Source organism: Elephas maximus, chromosome 1, assembly GCF_024166365.1.
Source record: "Elephas maximus indicus isolate mEleMax1 chromosome 1, mEleMax1 primary haplotype, whole genome shotgun sequence".
Taxonomy (NCBI): domain Eukaryota; kingdom Metazoa; phylum Chordata; class Mammalia; order Proboscidea; family Elephantidae; genus Elephas; species Elephas maximus.
In genome coordinates this window covers 46,390,068-46,406,361 of record NC_064819.1, presented here as the reverse complement: position 1 = coordinate 46,406,361, position 16,294 = coordinate 46,390,068, and the positions used below count along the sequence as shown (strand labels likewise).

The 16,294-nt window shown below is 38.8% G+C and overlaps 1 protein-coding gene and 1 non-coding gene across 3 annotated transcripts in view; one reads left to right on the top strand and one right to left on the bottom strand.

Moving 5' to 3' along the window:
• The window catches only part of CDYL (chromodomain Y like), a 248,882-nt gene that overhangs the window by 167,681 nt on the left and 64,907 nt on the right, over positions 1–16,294 (bottom strand). The window lies entirely within an intron of this gene.
• On the top strand, positions 4,235–4,341 carry TRNAL-CAA (transfer RNA leucine (anticodon CAA)). Its single transcript has 2 exons — positions 4,235–4,272; positions 4,296–4,341. It is a non-coding gene; the product is annotated as a tRNA-Leu (tRNA).

Below are 16,294 nucleotides of genomic sequence, written 5' to 3'. Positions count from 1 at the left end.
CAATATTTGCAAAGCACTTAAAATAATATCTAACATGTGGAAAACAGTCTTTGGTAAGTATTAATTTCACAGAGACATTCATATTTTCATATCAAAATCCAAAATAAAATTCTTCATACACAAAAAATTGCCAAGAAAAATCTGACAAAAAAGAACAAGAAGGGGTGAGAGTGAGGGGACTTGCATACGACATTATCAAAACACACTCTAAAGCTACAGTAATTAAAACTCTGTGACAGAAAAGATCAACTGTTCAATTGAATGGAAGAGAAACTCCAGACATATACAGAAATTTATTCTGTGCAAATTGGTACAGTTTTCAAACAGGGGAAAGCATGGAACATTCTATAAGGTCAGTTGGGACAACTGGCTAGTTCATAAGGAAAAATATTTAAAGCTCAATCCATAGGCCCCAAAACTGTAAACAATATTCTCTAATAGAAAAAGCTAACTAAAAAAAATCAAAACTATAAAAATACTTGAAGAAAATACAGGATGTTGATAGTGTTAAAATAGGAAAGGACTTCGTAACAAAGACACAAAAGCCAAAAGCCATGAACAAAAAGCTGATATTAAAAATACAGCAAAAGTTGTATTTTTTAAAGTTAGGAGAGAACACTGTCAACATATACAACAAATAGTTACTACTTATAACATGAAGAGCATCTACGGACTAATAAGAAAAAAGAATATTAACATTAGGAAAACTATCAAAAAAAAAAAAAAAAACTAAAATAACCAAAAAAGAAGTTAAGTCTCACTCTTAAGACAATCATATACCAATTTTTGTCCGTTAGATCATCAAAACTTAAAAGCTGATAATGACCACTGTTGATATGAATTCAGGAAAACAGACAATCTGTTAGTATGAACAAATAAAGATTGGAAGCTGACATCAAGAATGTTTAAATGTGTACACTTTTGATGCAATAAATCTACTTTGAAAAATTTAAATGATCTAAATGTCAAAAGATAAACAGCAAAATAAATCACACTATATTCACACTAGTAATAACAGGATAGACTGATATGTATTAATAGACGATGTAATGAAATATGCAAAATCCCACTAAATTCTAAAAGAAAAAACCACATAGCTATATGTGAACTTCTAATGAATATTTTAAATACCCTATCTATCACATATACACACACTTACATAAATATACATACGCTGTCTTAGGCTGGGTTTTCTTGAGAAGCAAAACCAGTGAAGTGTATATATATATACACATAGAGGGGGAAGAGGGAGATATTTATATCAAGGAAACGGTTCACACAATTGTAGAGAGTGGAAAGTCTGAAGTCCATGAGTTAGGCATCAAGCTGGAGGCTTCTCACTCACGTAGCTACAGTGGATGACAAATCCAAGATCCTCAGGTATAATGGCAGGAAGCTGGCTCAAGGCCCAAAAGCCAGAGTTCAGATGATGACGAGCTGAATGCAGGATCCAGAACTGAGCAAAAGCCAGCGAGCTTTGCCAGAACGTCCATATATACTGGATGCAGGCCATACCTCAAAGGCAATTCCCTTTAAACTGACTGGCTGCTCACAGCAGATCACATCATGGAAGAGATTACATTATATCAGATCTTGTAACGGAGGTAACTGACAAGCTACATCACAACTACCAAACCAAGGAGGTTCATGGCCCATGCAAGTTGACACAACCTTAACCATCAGTCCACCCCTTGACAACCTGGCACCTGTACGTATCTCTTAAACCATACAAAATCTCTAAATAATAATTACAAAGTCATACTTGATCCTAACATGATATGACTAATGTGTACAACCGAAAACACACTAGCCCTGTTTATATTTTATAAGTGAGGAAAACAAAAAATATTTCACATACACATACAAGGAAGAAATACTTGTCAGAACAACAGTCCTCCTTTCAGCAACTGGTCACAAGGTCATAGCTGGTATTCAGAACCACCTTCTTCCACCACCTATTCCATATTCCCTTTACCCTCGGCAAGCACCTCAGCTGGTCGTGGTTCTTTGCCTGGTGGGGTGACCCAAACATTCATTCCTGAAGAGTCTGGGCCATAAGTAGTCATGCCAGAATTGGGCTGCTGTAGTTTTCCACTGACTTCAATCCCAGGGCATGGTAGTACTAAGAAACATCCTAATGGATCTCCTGCATTCCAGACACGCTCTTCTTTACCTCCATTATGTAATATCAACCGAATTTCCTCTTGGTGATCAGGATCAATCACACCAGACAATATGGTAACTCCTTTCTCTGCCTGTTGATCCAGAGGCCTAAAGAGCTCAACGTGGCCAGGTGGCATTCTTAACTTCCAGTTCAATGGAATCAGTAATGCGTTGGAGCATTTCTTCCTTTGGAACTAAGACCTCTAGACATGCAAAGCACAGGGACACGGAGATAGGAAGCAAAAATTTTGCAAGTGGGTCACTAGGGGTAATACTGAGTGGTGCCACTCCATTTTCACCCCTTGATTCCGAGACCCATGAGTCCTGGCTACGGGAGAAACATCATCATATACTGGACAGTAGTTTAGGGGAATATGGTAATACCAGTGAATTCCATGAGTATGGATGGGCCCACTGCTGCACTTCATTTGCTATGAAGTGAGTCCAAGGTGATGCTGTGTGGAATACCATGGCAGTGGATAAGGCATTCTATACATCCATGGACGGTAGTTTTGGCAGAAGCATTGCTTGCAGTGAAGGCAAATCCATGTCCAGAGTAGTGTCTATTCCAGTAAAAACAAAACATTGTCCTTTTCATGACAGAGGAGGTCCAATGTATTAACCTAATTTCCCTAAGCCTTTAGACACCTTTTCCTACAGTCCACCAAGGCAGGTTTGGTACTTCAGCTTGATTTATCATATGCCACCACATAGTGCATGCTTCAGCAATTCAACCAAATAAACTATCAGATCCATTCCTAACCTCTTAATCTGAAACACTGAATGAAGACTCTGTGCTTAGTGGTCCCATATCGATAAACTTTGACTGATCCCACTTCATGTTCCTTGCACCATTTTCCCACACCCTTAATAGCCATTCCCACACATATTCCCCAGTTTTCTGCTTGTACATATTAGAAAAGTCAAACAGTTCTTTTGGAGTGCAGCATTCCTCCTCCTAGGTCACACTCCGTACTTCATCTTTGGGGCCTGCTGGTTATTAAGTCTAGTTAGAGGTCTTGGGAGCCCTGGTGATGCAGTAGTTAAGAGCTCAGCTGCTAAACAGAAGGTTGGCAGTTTGAATCCACCATCAGCTCCTTGGAAACTCTATGGGGAAGTTCTACTCTGCCCTCTAGGGTTGCTATGAGTCAGAATTAACTCTACAGCAACAGCTTTGGGTTTTGGTTTTTGTATATATCTAGAAGCCAAAAGGAAACCCTGGTGGTATAGTGGTTAAGAGCTACGGCTGCTAATGAAAAGGTCAGCAGTTTGAAATCTCCAGGCGCTCCCTGGAAGCCCTATGGGGCAGTTCTACTCTGTCACTAAGAGTCAGAATCAACTTGACGACAATGGGAGGTATCGGTAGAAGCAAAAATTCAAGAAACAAATAGTTGCATTCTAATACCAAAACCAAACCAGAATAGCTTATCATATAAAATTTAGGAAACCCACTAGTGGCAAAAGAATAAACAGAGACCAAGTAGGATTTGTCCCAGGAATACCAGAATAATTCAGTATTAGAAAATCTATCACTGTATTACCAGATGGAGGAGAAAACTTAACACTAATGCATGCTGAAAAAGTATACCATAAAATTAAAATTCATTTATGATTTTAAAAATAAAGACCTCTTAGCTAGCAACACTAGATAGAAAAATATCTACTACAAGAAATTACCACACTTTAATGGTGAAATGTTAGGTGAGGAAGACAACACAGATGTTGTCTAGCATGCTACTATCCAACATTGCCCTGGAAATTTCTAGTGTACATCAGGCAAGAAACTAAAATCCATGTATAAGTACTATTTGAAATAAGTGTAAAACCATAATGAATGACAAGTTGTATGACTGTCTACTCAAAAAGTCCAAGAGATCTAACTGATAATTAAAACTAATTATTGTTCAACAAAGGAAACAGGTATAAGATTAACGTATCAAAAAAATCTAATAGTTTTCCTGTATGTCGGCAATCGTAATAGCTACCTGACAATAAACCTAACAAAAAACAGACTAAACTATAGTATGTGACACACGTATATTTATACAAATACATATATATGTACATGGGTGTAAGGATGGCCGAGTGGTCTAAGGCTCCAGACTCAAGCTTGGCTTCCTCTACATCAAGGATTCTGGTCTCCGAATGGAGGTGTGGGTTCGAATCCCACTTCTGACACACTAGTTTTGGGGAAACCCTGGTGGCATAGTGGCAGTTCAAATCCACCAGGAACCTTAGGAACTATGGGGCAGTTCTACTCTGTCCTATAGGGTTGCTATGAGTCAGAACTGACTCAGTGGCAACGAGTTATATACATCCACAACTGACTATAAAACTCTACTGAAGGTCTTACAGAAACACCATATTCATAAATATCAGAAGGTTCAACAGTTAAACATATCTATTGTCCTCAATTAATCTAAAAATTCAATATAATCTCCACCCCCTAAGAAAACCTCAAAAAATTTTTTCCACAGGAATTGACAAGCTGATTTTAAATTTCCTATCAAATAAATGTGAAATTTACTAAAAAGCAAATACTGAGAACGTTCCCCTTGAAAACAGGGACAAGACAAGAACATCCACTCTCACCACTTCTATTTAATATTGTACCTAAAAGCCTAGTCAGAGCAATAAGGCGATAAAAAGAAATAAAAGGAAACCAGAAAGGGAGAGGTAAAACTGTATTTGCAGATGACATGATCCTACATATGGAAAATTCCAAAGAATCTACTAAAAAGCTACTAGAACTAATAGAGGAACTTAGCAAAGTTGTACTACGCAAGGTCAACACACAAAAATCAGCTGGGTTTCTGTATGCCAGCAAGGAAAAATCTGAAAAGGAAACTGAAGAAAACAACTCCATTTGCAATAGCATCTGTTATGGATTGAATTGTGTCACCCAAAAATACGTACTGTGATTCCAAACCTCTATGCCTGTGGTTATAATCCCATTTGGGAATGGGCTGTTAATGAGACAGGATGAGTGTAAGGTTATCTTGAGTCAAACTTTTGAGATATTAAAGAGAGTAAAGGCAAGCTAGCAAGCAGAGATGGGGAAAAGAGATACCAAGCCACAGGAAGATTGCCCAGGAGGGGAAGCTCAGAAGAGACAAGAACCTTCCTTCAGAGCTGACAGAGAAAGAAAGCCTTTCCCTAGAACTGGTGCTCTGAATTCAGACTTCTAGCCTCCAAAACTATGAGAAAATAAATTTGTTTGTTATATCCACCCATTTATGGTATTTCTTTTATAGCAGCACTAGATAACTAAAACAGCATTTAAGAGAATAAAACAGTAATAAATTTACCCAGGGATATGAAAAATTTATACTATGAGAATTATAACTGCTGAAAGAGACTAAAGAAGACCTAAATAGAAAGAAAAAGGTTTCATGCTCATGGGTTGGAAGACTTAATATAGTCAAGATGTCAATACTACCCGAAGCAATCTACAGACACAACAAAATCCTGATCAAAATTCCAGCAGCATTCTTTACCAAAACTGAAAAACTAATCCTGTATTTTATATGGAAATACATGAGACCCAAATAGCCAAAGCAATTCTGAGGAACAAAGTAGGAGACCTCACACTTCCTGACTTCAAAACATATTACACAGCTACAGTCATCAAAACAGCCTGGTACTGGTTTAATGATAGACACATAGACCAATGGAATAGAATTGAAAACCCAGAAATACCCAACCATCTCTCGTCAGTTGATTTTCGGCAAGGGAGCCAAATCCATTCAATGGAGAAGGACAGTCTCGTCAATAAATGGTGCTGGCAAAACTGGATTTCCATGTGCAGAAAAATCAAACAAGATCCATCTCACACATCATACACAAAAACTAATTCAAAATGGATCAAGGATCTACATGTTAAATCTAAAACCATAAAATTCTTTAAAGAAAATATAGGAGCAAAGTTTTGGAACCTAATTTTTTTCAGTGACAAATAATCACACGACAACAAATTCATGAGCAACAGAAAACAAAACAGATAACCGGGACCTCATAAAAGTTAAAAACTTATACTCATCAAAAGACTTTATCTATACACTGGGAAAAACTCTTTGGAAATGATATAACCAATAAGGGTCTAATATCTAAAATACATATAAAACTTCTACCATTTAACAATAAAAAGACAAATAACCCAATCAAAACTAGGCAAAACATCAAGAGACACTTCCCCAAAATGGATATTCAAATGACGAGCAGACACATGAAAAGATGCTCAATGCCATCAGCCACCAGGTGAATGCAAATCAAAACCACAATGAAATACCATTTCACACCCATTAGGATGTCTAAGGGAAAAAAATAAAACTAACAAGTACTGGAGAGGATGTGGAGAAATTAGAAATAAGAGGATGTGGTGGGAATGCAAAATGGTACAGCCATTGTAGAAAAGTTTTGTAGTTCCTCAAAACTAGAGGTAAAGCTGCCGTATAACCCCGCAATCCCACTGCTAGGTATATACCCTACCTACGGATCTAACAGAAGTGACAGACATATGCCAACCTATGTTCACTGCAGTACTATTCCCAGTAAAAAAAAAAAAAAAAAGATGGAAACAACCAAGTGTCCATCAGTGGTTGAATGGACAAGTAAAATGTGGCACATACGTACAATGGAATACTACTCACTGATAAAGAAAATGAGTTCTGGAAACATTTTACAACATGGATGAACCTGGACATTATGTTGAGCAAAACAAGTCAATTACAAAAAAATATCGTATGTTCCCACTTTTACAAAATGACAGAAACTAATGCTCATTAGCAGTTACCAGAGGTGGAGGAGGTGAAGCGGGGAGGGAAAAGTACTCCCTAGGTAGTAATCACTTTTTGTTTATAGAGATGAGAAAGGCAGAACCAAATATGGGTGAAGTTTACACAACATGACTGATGTAATTGATGTCAATACGCTGTACATAGGGAAAAGGAATGAATGGGTAAATGCTAGGTTGTGTATGGTTTTGCAGCAATAACAACCAAAACAAAAAAGGGGGCAGGGGGAGAAGTGGCTACAAATACTAATTAGACATAGCCAATCAAGTCAAGGCGTTAGTTCTCTTGGTTTGGGGGCTTAGGGGTGTGGTCTCTTGGGACAATCCAGTCAATTGGCAGAATATAGTTCTTGAAGTTTATATCCTACCTCCCAGTATGGTAAGTAATGTGTGCAATCTTAAAAGCTTACAAGTGGCCACGCATGATACAACTATTGATCTCTACTCATCTGGAACAAAAGAGAAAGAAGGTAACTCAAGAATCAGAAAAGGAACTGGACTATAAGACTAACCATCTCCATGAACCACTGCCTCCACCACTCTGAGACCAGAAGAACTAGACGGTGCCCAGCTACCACAAATGAATGTTCTGATCAGGAACACAGCAGATGAATTCTGATAAAAAGGGAGAAAAATGTGGAAAAGAACTTTAAATTCTTAAAGAATACAGACTTACTGGACCTAATGAAGCTGGAAGAGTACCCCAGACTATGGCCCTGAGTTGCTCTTCAAACCCTGAATTGAAACCATCTCCTGAAGTCACCTTTAACAGTTTAGCCCCAAAAGTATTGTGTTTAAACAAAAAACTATATAAGACCAGGCACTCCTTGGAAACTCTATGGGGCAGTTCTACTCTGTCCTATAGTGTTGCTGTGAGTCAGAATCGACTCAACGGCACTGGGTGTATGTGGGTATATAAGACCAAAGAGTCAACAGCTATTTTAAAGCATAGATGAGAAGGTTGGGTGGCAGGAAGATTAAGTAAGTAGAAGTGAAACAACTACAACAAAAATAAGGTGAACGGTCACACAATGTGAAGAATGTAGCCAATGTCAATGGACATTATATATCTAGAAACTGTGGAACGGGAGCAGATTTTGCTGTCTATATTTTCACAAAAAATAAAATAAAAAAAGGAATAAGAAATATATAAACTCATCATGAGGAGAGGAAAAAAGAGTCCAAGAAAACACACACACACACAACATACAAACATTCACATACACTTGTATCATTTATTAATTCACATATGACAGGAAACATTTAAAAATCAACAGGGAGATGAAATAAATGTTACTGTGGTAACTGGGAATTCTTCTGGGGAAAATTAAGTTAGACCCCCAACCTTGCACTCCTTACAAAAACAATTCCAAATTAAAGACCTAAACATACTAAACAAAACTGCAGCTGCGTTACAAGAAAATACAGGGAAAAAACAAACCAAAGAAAATGGGGAAAAAGAGAAATATTTATATGACATAAGTTCAGTGATTAGTATCCAAACTTCTGCAAGTCAAATACTCAATAGAAAAGTGAGCAAAATGTATAACAATTCAAAAAAATAAACACAAATGGTTAACAAGATTACCAAAAGGTGCTCAATTTCAATGGTTAACTGGGGAAATTTAAATTAAAACAACATCTTTTTCCCCGTTAGATGCACAAAGAGTTTTAAATGTTAAATACTATTTACTTTAAAGTGTCAGAGCAGACAACTGTACTAATGAACACAGTAGACAACTGTACTAATGTCTAATAGCTGGGAGTACAAACGGATACAGTCCACTTTGTAGGCCATTTAGCAGGATCTTAAACCCTGGTGGCATAGCAGTTAAGAGCTGCTAACCAAAAGGCTGGCAGCTCAAATCCACCAGGCACTCCTTGGAAACTCTATGGAGCAACTCAATGGCAACAGATTTGGTTTGGTTTTGGTTAAATTAAAAATGTCCACCCCTTCCATCTGACAATTTCACTTGTACCTGTGTACAAGATACACCCTGGACAGTCCACTGCAGCATCTTAATTCTCCAAAAAAAAAAAAAAAAACAAAAAAATACCTCGCCAAACTGCAACCACCTTAATGTTCTTCAATAAAAAACCAAACCAAACCCATTTGCCTTTGAGTCAATCCCGATTCATAGCAACTTTAAAGGACAGAGTAGAACTGCCCCATAGGGTTTCCAAGGAGCACCTGGTAGATCTGAAGTGCCAAACTTTTGGTTAACAGCTGTAGCTCTTAACCACTATGCCACCAGGGTTTCCATGTCCTTCAGTGGGGACTAGTATATTCACACCACAAGAAGACAGGCCAGGAGGCAGCTAAGAAATGAATAAGACAAGTCCATGTACGCCAACACGAAGAGACCTTTAGAAGTCTTCTAAGGCATCTCGTTGATCAGAAAAACTTATAGGAATATACCTTTTGTATAAATTTCAAACACACAATGGAAGCATTTTCTAGGTTAATGAATGCATGTATACAAAAATCATGCATGTACAAATCACCACTTGATCTTGTTACAATGCAGATTAAGATTCAACAGGTTTGGGGTGTTGCCTGAGGTTGTTTTTCTAACGAGCTCCCTTAAGATGCAGACGCTGGTAGTCCAGGAGCCACACTGAAGAGCAAGAGCACAGAAGATGATCTGGAAGGCTCCAGACTAGACCACACCAGTGGTCAATGGAGTGGAAAACAGGACGGAAGACAACAGACGTGTGAGATCATGAAGAGAAGTCAAAGAGGCATCAGCCTTTTTTATAACATTTTAATTTCTTTTACAAGAATACTGTATTTGAGTACTTTTCCATATAGATCACTTGTGAGTATACAGTTACTAAATTCTGGGAATCTCGTAGTGGCAAGTACACCAAGAGGTTCAATTAAGGTTGGCCAGCTCTGCCTCTCAAACAATAACCAGTAACTGGCCTGAGGAGAACAGGAGCTGAGGAAGTTAACTGAGAAGCTGGTGGCAACAGTCCATTACTAAAGCAGAGGTGCTTCTTAAAACACTATTTTAAATTGAGTATTCTATTTTTATTTAAATGTTTTAAGTCTAGTTAATTAAAAATAAACAACTGACATTTCTATATGAATATCCATGCAGTATAAATTAGGAGTCTTTTACATGGCTACTATGCTTTATCTACAACTCATTTTCTTACTAATTAATCCAGAAGAAATCCTCCTTACCTACTGATGAATTAATAAGCATCCACAAATGTCCCTTCTATATAAGCCGACTATTAAGAAGTTGCCAGGCCACAAAAACAAGCTCACAGTGGATCAAAGACCTAAATATAAAATCTAAAACGATAAAATCATGGAAGAAAAAATAAGGACAATGTTAGGAGCCCTAACACATGGCATAAACAGTATACAAAACATTACTAACAATACAGAAGAAAAGCTAGATAACTGTGAGCTCCTAAAAATCAAACACCTATGCTTATTCAAAGACTTCACCAAAAGAGTAAAAAGATTACCTACACACTCGGAAAAAGTTTTTAACTATGACATTTGCGATCAGCGTCTGATCTCTAAAATCTACATGATACTCCAAATACTCAACTACAAAAAGACAAACAACCCTATTAAAAAATGGGCAAAAGATATGAACAGACACTTCACTAAAGAAGACATTCATGTAGCTAACAGATACAGGAGGAAATGCTCACAATCATTAGCCATTAAAAAAAAAACCCAGTGCCGTCAAGTCATTAGAGAAATGCAAATCAAAACTACAATGAGATTCCATCTCACTCCAACAAGGCTGGCATTAATCCAAAAAACACAAAATAATGTTAGAGAGATTGTACAGAGATTGGAACACTTATACACTGCTGGTGGGAATGTAAAACACTACAACCACTTTGGAAATTGATTTGGCGCTTCCTTAAAAAGCTAGAAATAGAACTACCATACTATCCTACAATCCCACTCCTTGGAATATATCCTAGAGAAATAAGAGCTTTTACACGAACAGATATATGCACACCATGTTCACTGCAGCACTGTTTACAATAGCAAAAACATCGAAGCAACCAAGGTGCCCACCAACAGATGAATGGATAAATAAATTATGGTATATTCACACAATGAACTACTACGCATCAATAAAGAACAGCGATTAACCCGTGAAACATTTCATAACATGGAGGAACTGGAAGGCATTATGCTGAGTGAAATTAGTCACTTGCAAAAGGACAAATATTGTATAAGACCACTATTACAAGAACTCAAGAAATAGTTTAAACAGAGAAGAAAGTATTCTTTGATGGTTATGAGAGGGGGAAGGGAGGGGGGGTGGGAGAGGGGTATTCACTAATTAGACAGTGGATAAGAACTACTTTAGGTGATGGGAAAGACAACACACAATACAGGGGAGGTCAGCATAACCAGACTAAACCAAAAGCAAAGAAGTTTCCTGAATAAACTGAATGCTTCAAAGGCCAGTGTAGCAGGGGCAGGGGTTCGGGTACCATGGTTTCGGAGGACATCTAAGTCAACTGGCATAATAAAATCTATTAAGAACACATTCTGCATCCCACTTTGAAGAGTGGCGTCTGGGGTCTTAAACGCTAGCAAGCAGCCATCTAAGATGCATCAAATGGTCTCAACCCACCTGGACCAAAGGAGAATGAAGAACACCAAGCACACAAAGTAATTATGAGCCCAAAAGACATAAAGGGCCACGTAAACCAGAAGCCTGAGACCAGAAGAACTAGATGGTGCCCAGCTACAACGGATGACTGCTCTGACAGGGAACACAACAGAGAACCCCTGAGGAAGCAGGAGAGCAGTGGGATGCAAACCTCAAATTCTTGTAAAAAGACCAGCTTAATGGTCTGACTGAGACTAGAAGGACCCCGGTGGACATGGCCCCCAGACCTTCTGTTGGCCCAGGACAGGAACCATTCCCAAAGCTAACTCTTCAGACAGAGACTGGACTGGACAATGGGATGCAGAGAAATGCTGGTGAGGAGTGAGCTTGTTGGACCAGGTGGGCACTTGAGACTAGGTTGGCATCTCCTGCCTGGAGGGGAGATGAGAGGGTAGAGGGGTTTAGAAGCTGGTGAAACAGACACGAAAAGAGAGAGTGGAGGGGAGCCGGCTGAATCATTACGGGGAGAACAACTGGGAGTATGTAGCAAGATGTATGTAAGTTTTATTGTGAGAGACTGGCTTGACTTGTAAACTTTCACTTAAAGCACAATAAAAAGTAAAAAAGAAGTCGCCAGGGCTAGCCCTTGAAGTGAGGTGCCGCCCTGACACCTAAGCTTCACTGACTGCAGGCACTTGGCTGCCCGGTAGCTGATCTTACCTGGCATGATGGGCACTGACCAGCACTAAGTGCCCACTCAAGTTAACACTGTGACCTGCGATTTTATTAGTTCTCCAGACCAATGGTGAATGACTCCACACAGACACAGCAACTGATGAAACGTGAAAGAAACTCTGACCTAACCAGTACTAGTCACATAATTACAGGGTGTCACTAAAGGGTGCTGTGAGGATCAAACAACTTTTTTAAAAGCAGCACCCTCTGAAAAAGGCAGAGTTTTTTCTTTTCTTTATACTAAGTCATTCTAGTTGGGAAATCATCTTGGTGCTGACACCTGAGTTGAGTCTTGCTAAGTGGAAGCTGGGCGGTGCACAGTGTAAGCCAGCCTGCATTAAGAGAGATGTGCGTTAGGGCACTAGCCTGGAGGCAAGGGGTTGCCATTGAGGGGGAAAAAAAAAAAAACACCATAAGCAGAGTGAAAAGACATGACAAGCTAGGAGAAAATATTTGCAACAAATACCACAAAGAGCTAATATCCCTGCCATATTAAAAAAAAAAAAAAAACTCGTTATCGTTGAGTCGATTCCAACTCAAAGCAATGCTATAGGACAGAAAAGAACTGCCCTGCAGGGCTTCCAAGGGGCAGCTGGTGGATTCAAACTGCAGACCTTTTAGTTAGCAGACCTAGCACTTAAACACTGCACCACCAGGAATCCATATAAAGAACTGTTAAAAATGGAAGGCTGTAAGAGCGAAATCTGACAGAAAATGAATAAAGTACACGAACAGACTTCACACACACACAAGACGTTAAAAACATCAAAAATCAATGTCAAAAACATCACAAGAGAGATCAAACATGAAAAAATATGAAATTCAAGTCAAAATCACTGAGGCAACATTTGTCACCTATCGAATGAGCAAAACTGGGAAAATGTGACAATATATTCCATTGAGGAGGCTGTGGGGAAACAGAAACTCTCACACAATGACAGGGATAGAAATGGGGACAACCCTTTTTGAGAATTCGTCTAACAAATTACCTAACAAAATTACATGTGCACTTACCTGTTGACCCATCTATCCCAATCCTAGGAAGCTATCCTGAAGATAGGGCCCTCCAACAATACAAAAATACACGTGCATAAGGTTACACATTGCAGCATGGTTTACAACTTCAAAATACTGGAAACCTCCTAAATGGCCACATACAGGAGAGTGGTTGAATAAACTATGCTACATCCATAGTCTTAGGCAGCTGTGTAAAATAATGAGGACTATCTCCCATTAACTATTTAGAATGATTTCCAGGATGTACTGTTAAGTAAAAAAAAAAAAAAAAACAGCAAAGTGCAAAACAGTATCTAAAACATGCTACTTTTCTTATGAAAAAGAAAGGATATAAGAAAATATACACGTATCTGATTTGTGCAAAATACAAACAGGAAGGACAAGCCAGAAACTCAGGAGTGGTTGCTTACATAGGGTGGGTGATAAAGGAGTAGAAAGAAAGGTGATATGGGGATGAGGAGGGAGTGACATATCAGTGTATCCTTTTTTATACAGCTCTCTGAGAACCACAGTAATGGTTAACATATCCAAAAAATAAACTACCAACCAGGATGTGGGGGGGATCAAATATGGAACACAAACTAACAAATAAGCCAAACTGTATTACAAATAAATAAAATAACCAAGCTGAAGGAAATGGAAAGAAAAAGTGACTTTTGAACACAGCATTTTGACTAGGGTACTATAAGGCTAAGGACAAAAGAAACTACACAAAATCAGTACTGTTATTCACAAGGTGGCAAATTTTCCTGTAAAGAGCCTTTACCTATGAAGAGTCAGACGGCAGACTGCTCCTATAACAATAAATATTTTCAGTTCTGCAGGTCGTAAGGTCTGTCATAGTCTGTCACAGCTACTCAATTCTGTCATTGTAGCGAGGAAGCAACCATAGCACCACGGACAATACGGCTGGGCATGTCTGTGTTCCGATAAAACTTTATTTATAAAACAGGAGGTAAGCTGGATTTGACCTGACTCCTGCTCTAGTTAATAACGTTGTTTCTCATATAGGTTATCAGTTCTGAAACTATATGCATTCTAGGGTTAAATAAATAAATGTGTTACAAATAATGACAACCAGATTTCTCACTGTTAGACAAAGAAGTTACACTTTTGCTTAAAGGTGCAAAGTGAGAACAAATCTTATAGTTTTGGATTGGAAATGGAAGTATCAGTATGAACTCTTGTTTTTAAAATACACCCGCTCTTCACTTATCAACATGGTAAGGTTCTAAAGACGAGGTCATTGTGCGAAAATCAGCATTACGTGAAAACGGAGGATGATCACATCAGACAACAAAAATGGGTGACTATATAATTATTTAACTACCAAATTACAACATACACAACTGCCAAACCACTAAGAATCATGACCCAGCCAAGCTGACACAACCTTAACTGTCAGCCAGCATTACTCTCGCCTCACACCTCAGTGTTTCTTACTGTCACACACACGTCATTAATGTGCAAATTAGTCATAGTTTTTTTACTACTGTAAACGCAAAACGTCAGATAACGAAATGGTCAATAAGTGAGGAGTAAGTGTATACAGAGATACAAATAAAGATGTATGTTTATGTGGATTAGTACACACATATATATTCCCACAGCTCTATCCACTGGGAGGGCCTAGAAGCAAGGACACCCCAGCATCAAAAACACATCCAGCACCCAGATCGGTGTTTCTAAATGGCACCCTCCAATAAAAATAAGCAGGGCTCCTTGGAGAAGTGACTGGTTCCAGGGTTGGGGTGAGGAAAATATAAAATGAGCCTATGGCATGTTGTGGTGCCTAAAAATAAGGAAGTGTTGGGGGGGGGCGGGGTGCATGGCAAGGACAGAGGAACCAATGTGAAGGCACTTGCAGTGTCCAAAGTTAGAACAATCTGAGCAAGAAAACAGCAGTACCCCAGAATTAAAAAGAAAATAAGTCAGTAAAAATATAAGTAACTAAGCAAGTGAACTAGTGAATACCAAAAAAAAAAAAAAGCTAGTACACAGATACACATATACATGGAGTATACGTGTGTGCGCGCGTGCCTGCACAGCGGTGGTTCACTGGAAGAAGTCTCACCTTCCATGTGGAAGACCTGGGTTCCACTCCCAGACAATGCACCTCCTGTGTTACTGCCACCTGTCTGTCAGAGGAGGCTTGCATGTTGCTATGGTGAGTAGGTTTCGATGGAACTTCCAGACTAAGATGAACTAGGGAAAAAAACCTTGGACATCTACTTCCAAAAACTTGCCAGTGAAAAGCCTACGGATCACAATGGTCCAATCACGGCGATGGCACAGAAACAGGTGGCGTTACGTTCCGTTGTGCATGCGCTGCCATGAGGCGGGTATCAACTTGACAGCATATATATGTATGTATGTATATATATGTACATATGTATATATATATTCTAAAGAGAGAGAAAAGAATAGTCTCAAGCTTACTTCTCTCTGAATATGTATTAATTACAAAGCAGAAGGCAGCCCTTTTACAGTAGAGAAACCTGGCAGACACCGCACCTTAAGCAAGTGATCAGGATCAGTGTCAGCAGTTACAACATCATACGACCCTCCTCCCAACAGGGTGCACTGAGAAAGGCACATCACTTCTATGGAATTCTTGCCCCAAAACATACTAGCCTGAATTTAATCACAAAAAAACACTGAGGCAAACCCAAACTGAAGGGCATTTGACAAAATCAACAGAATAGTGCTCTCAAAATTTCCGAGGTCATAAAAGAGAAGGAAAGACTGAAGAACTGTCTCAGATTGGAACAGACCAAGGAGACATGACAAGTGAATTCAAGGCAGGGTCTGGGATTGGATCCTGTGACAGAAAAAGGACACTAGTGAGTGAGCTGGTGAAATGTGAAGAAAGTCTCTGGTTCTGTTCAGACATTAATTCCCTGGTTTAAGGTGGGTGAAGGGTATATTAGAAGGCTGTGTCATTTTTGTAAATTTTCTGGAGCCTAAAATTATTCCAAAGTTAAAA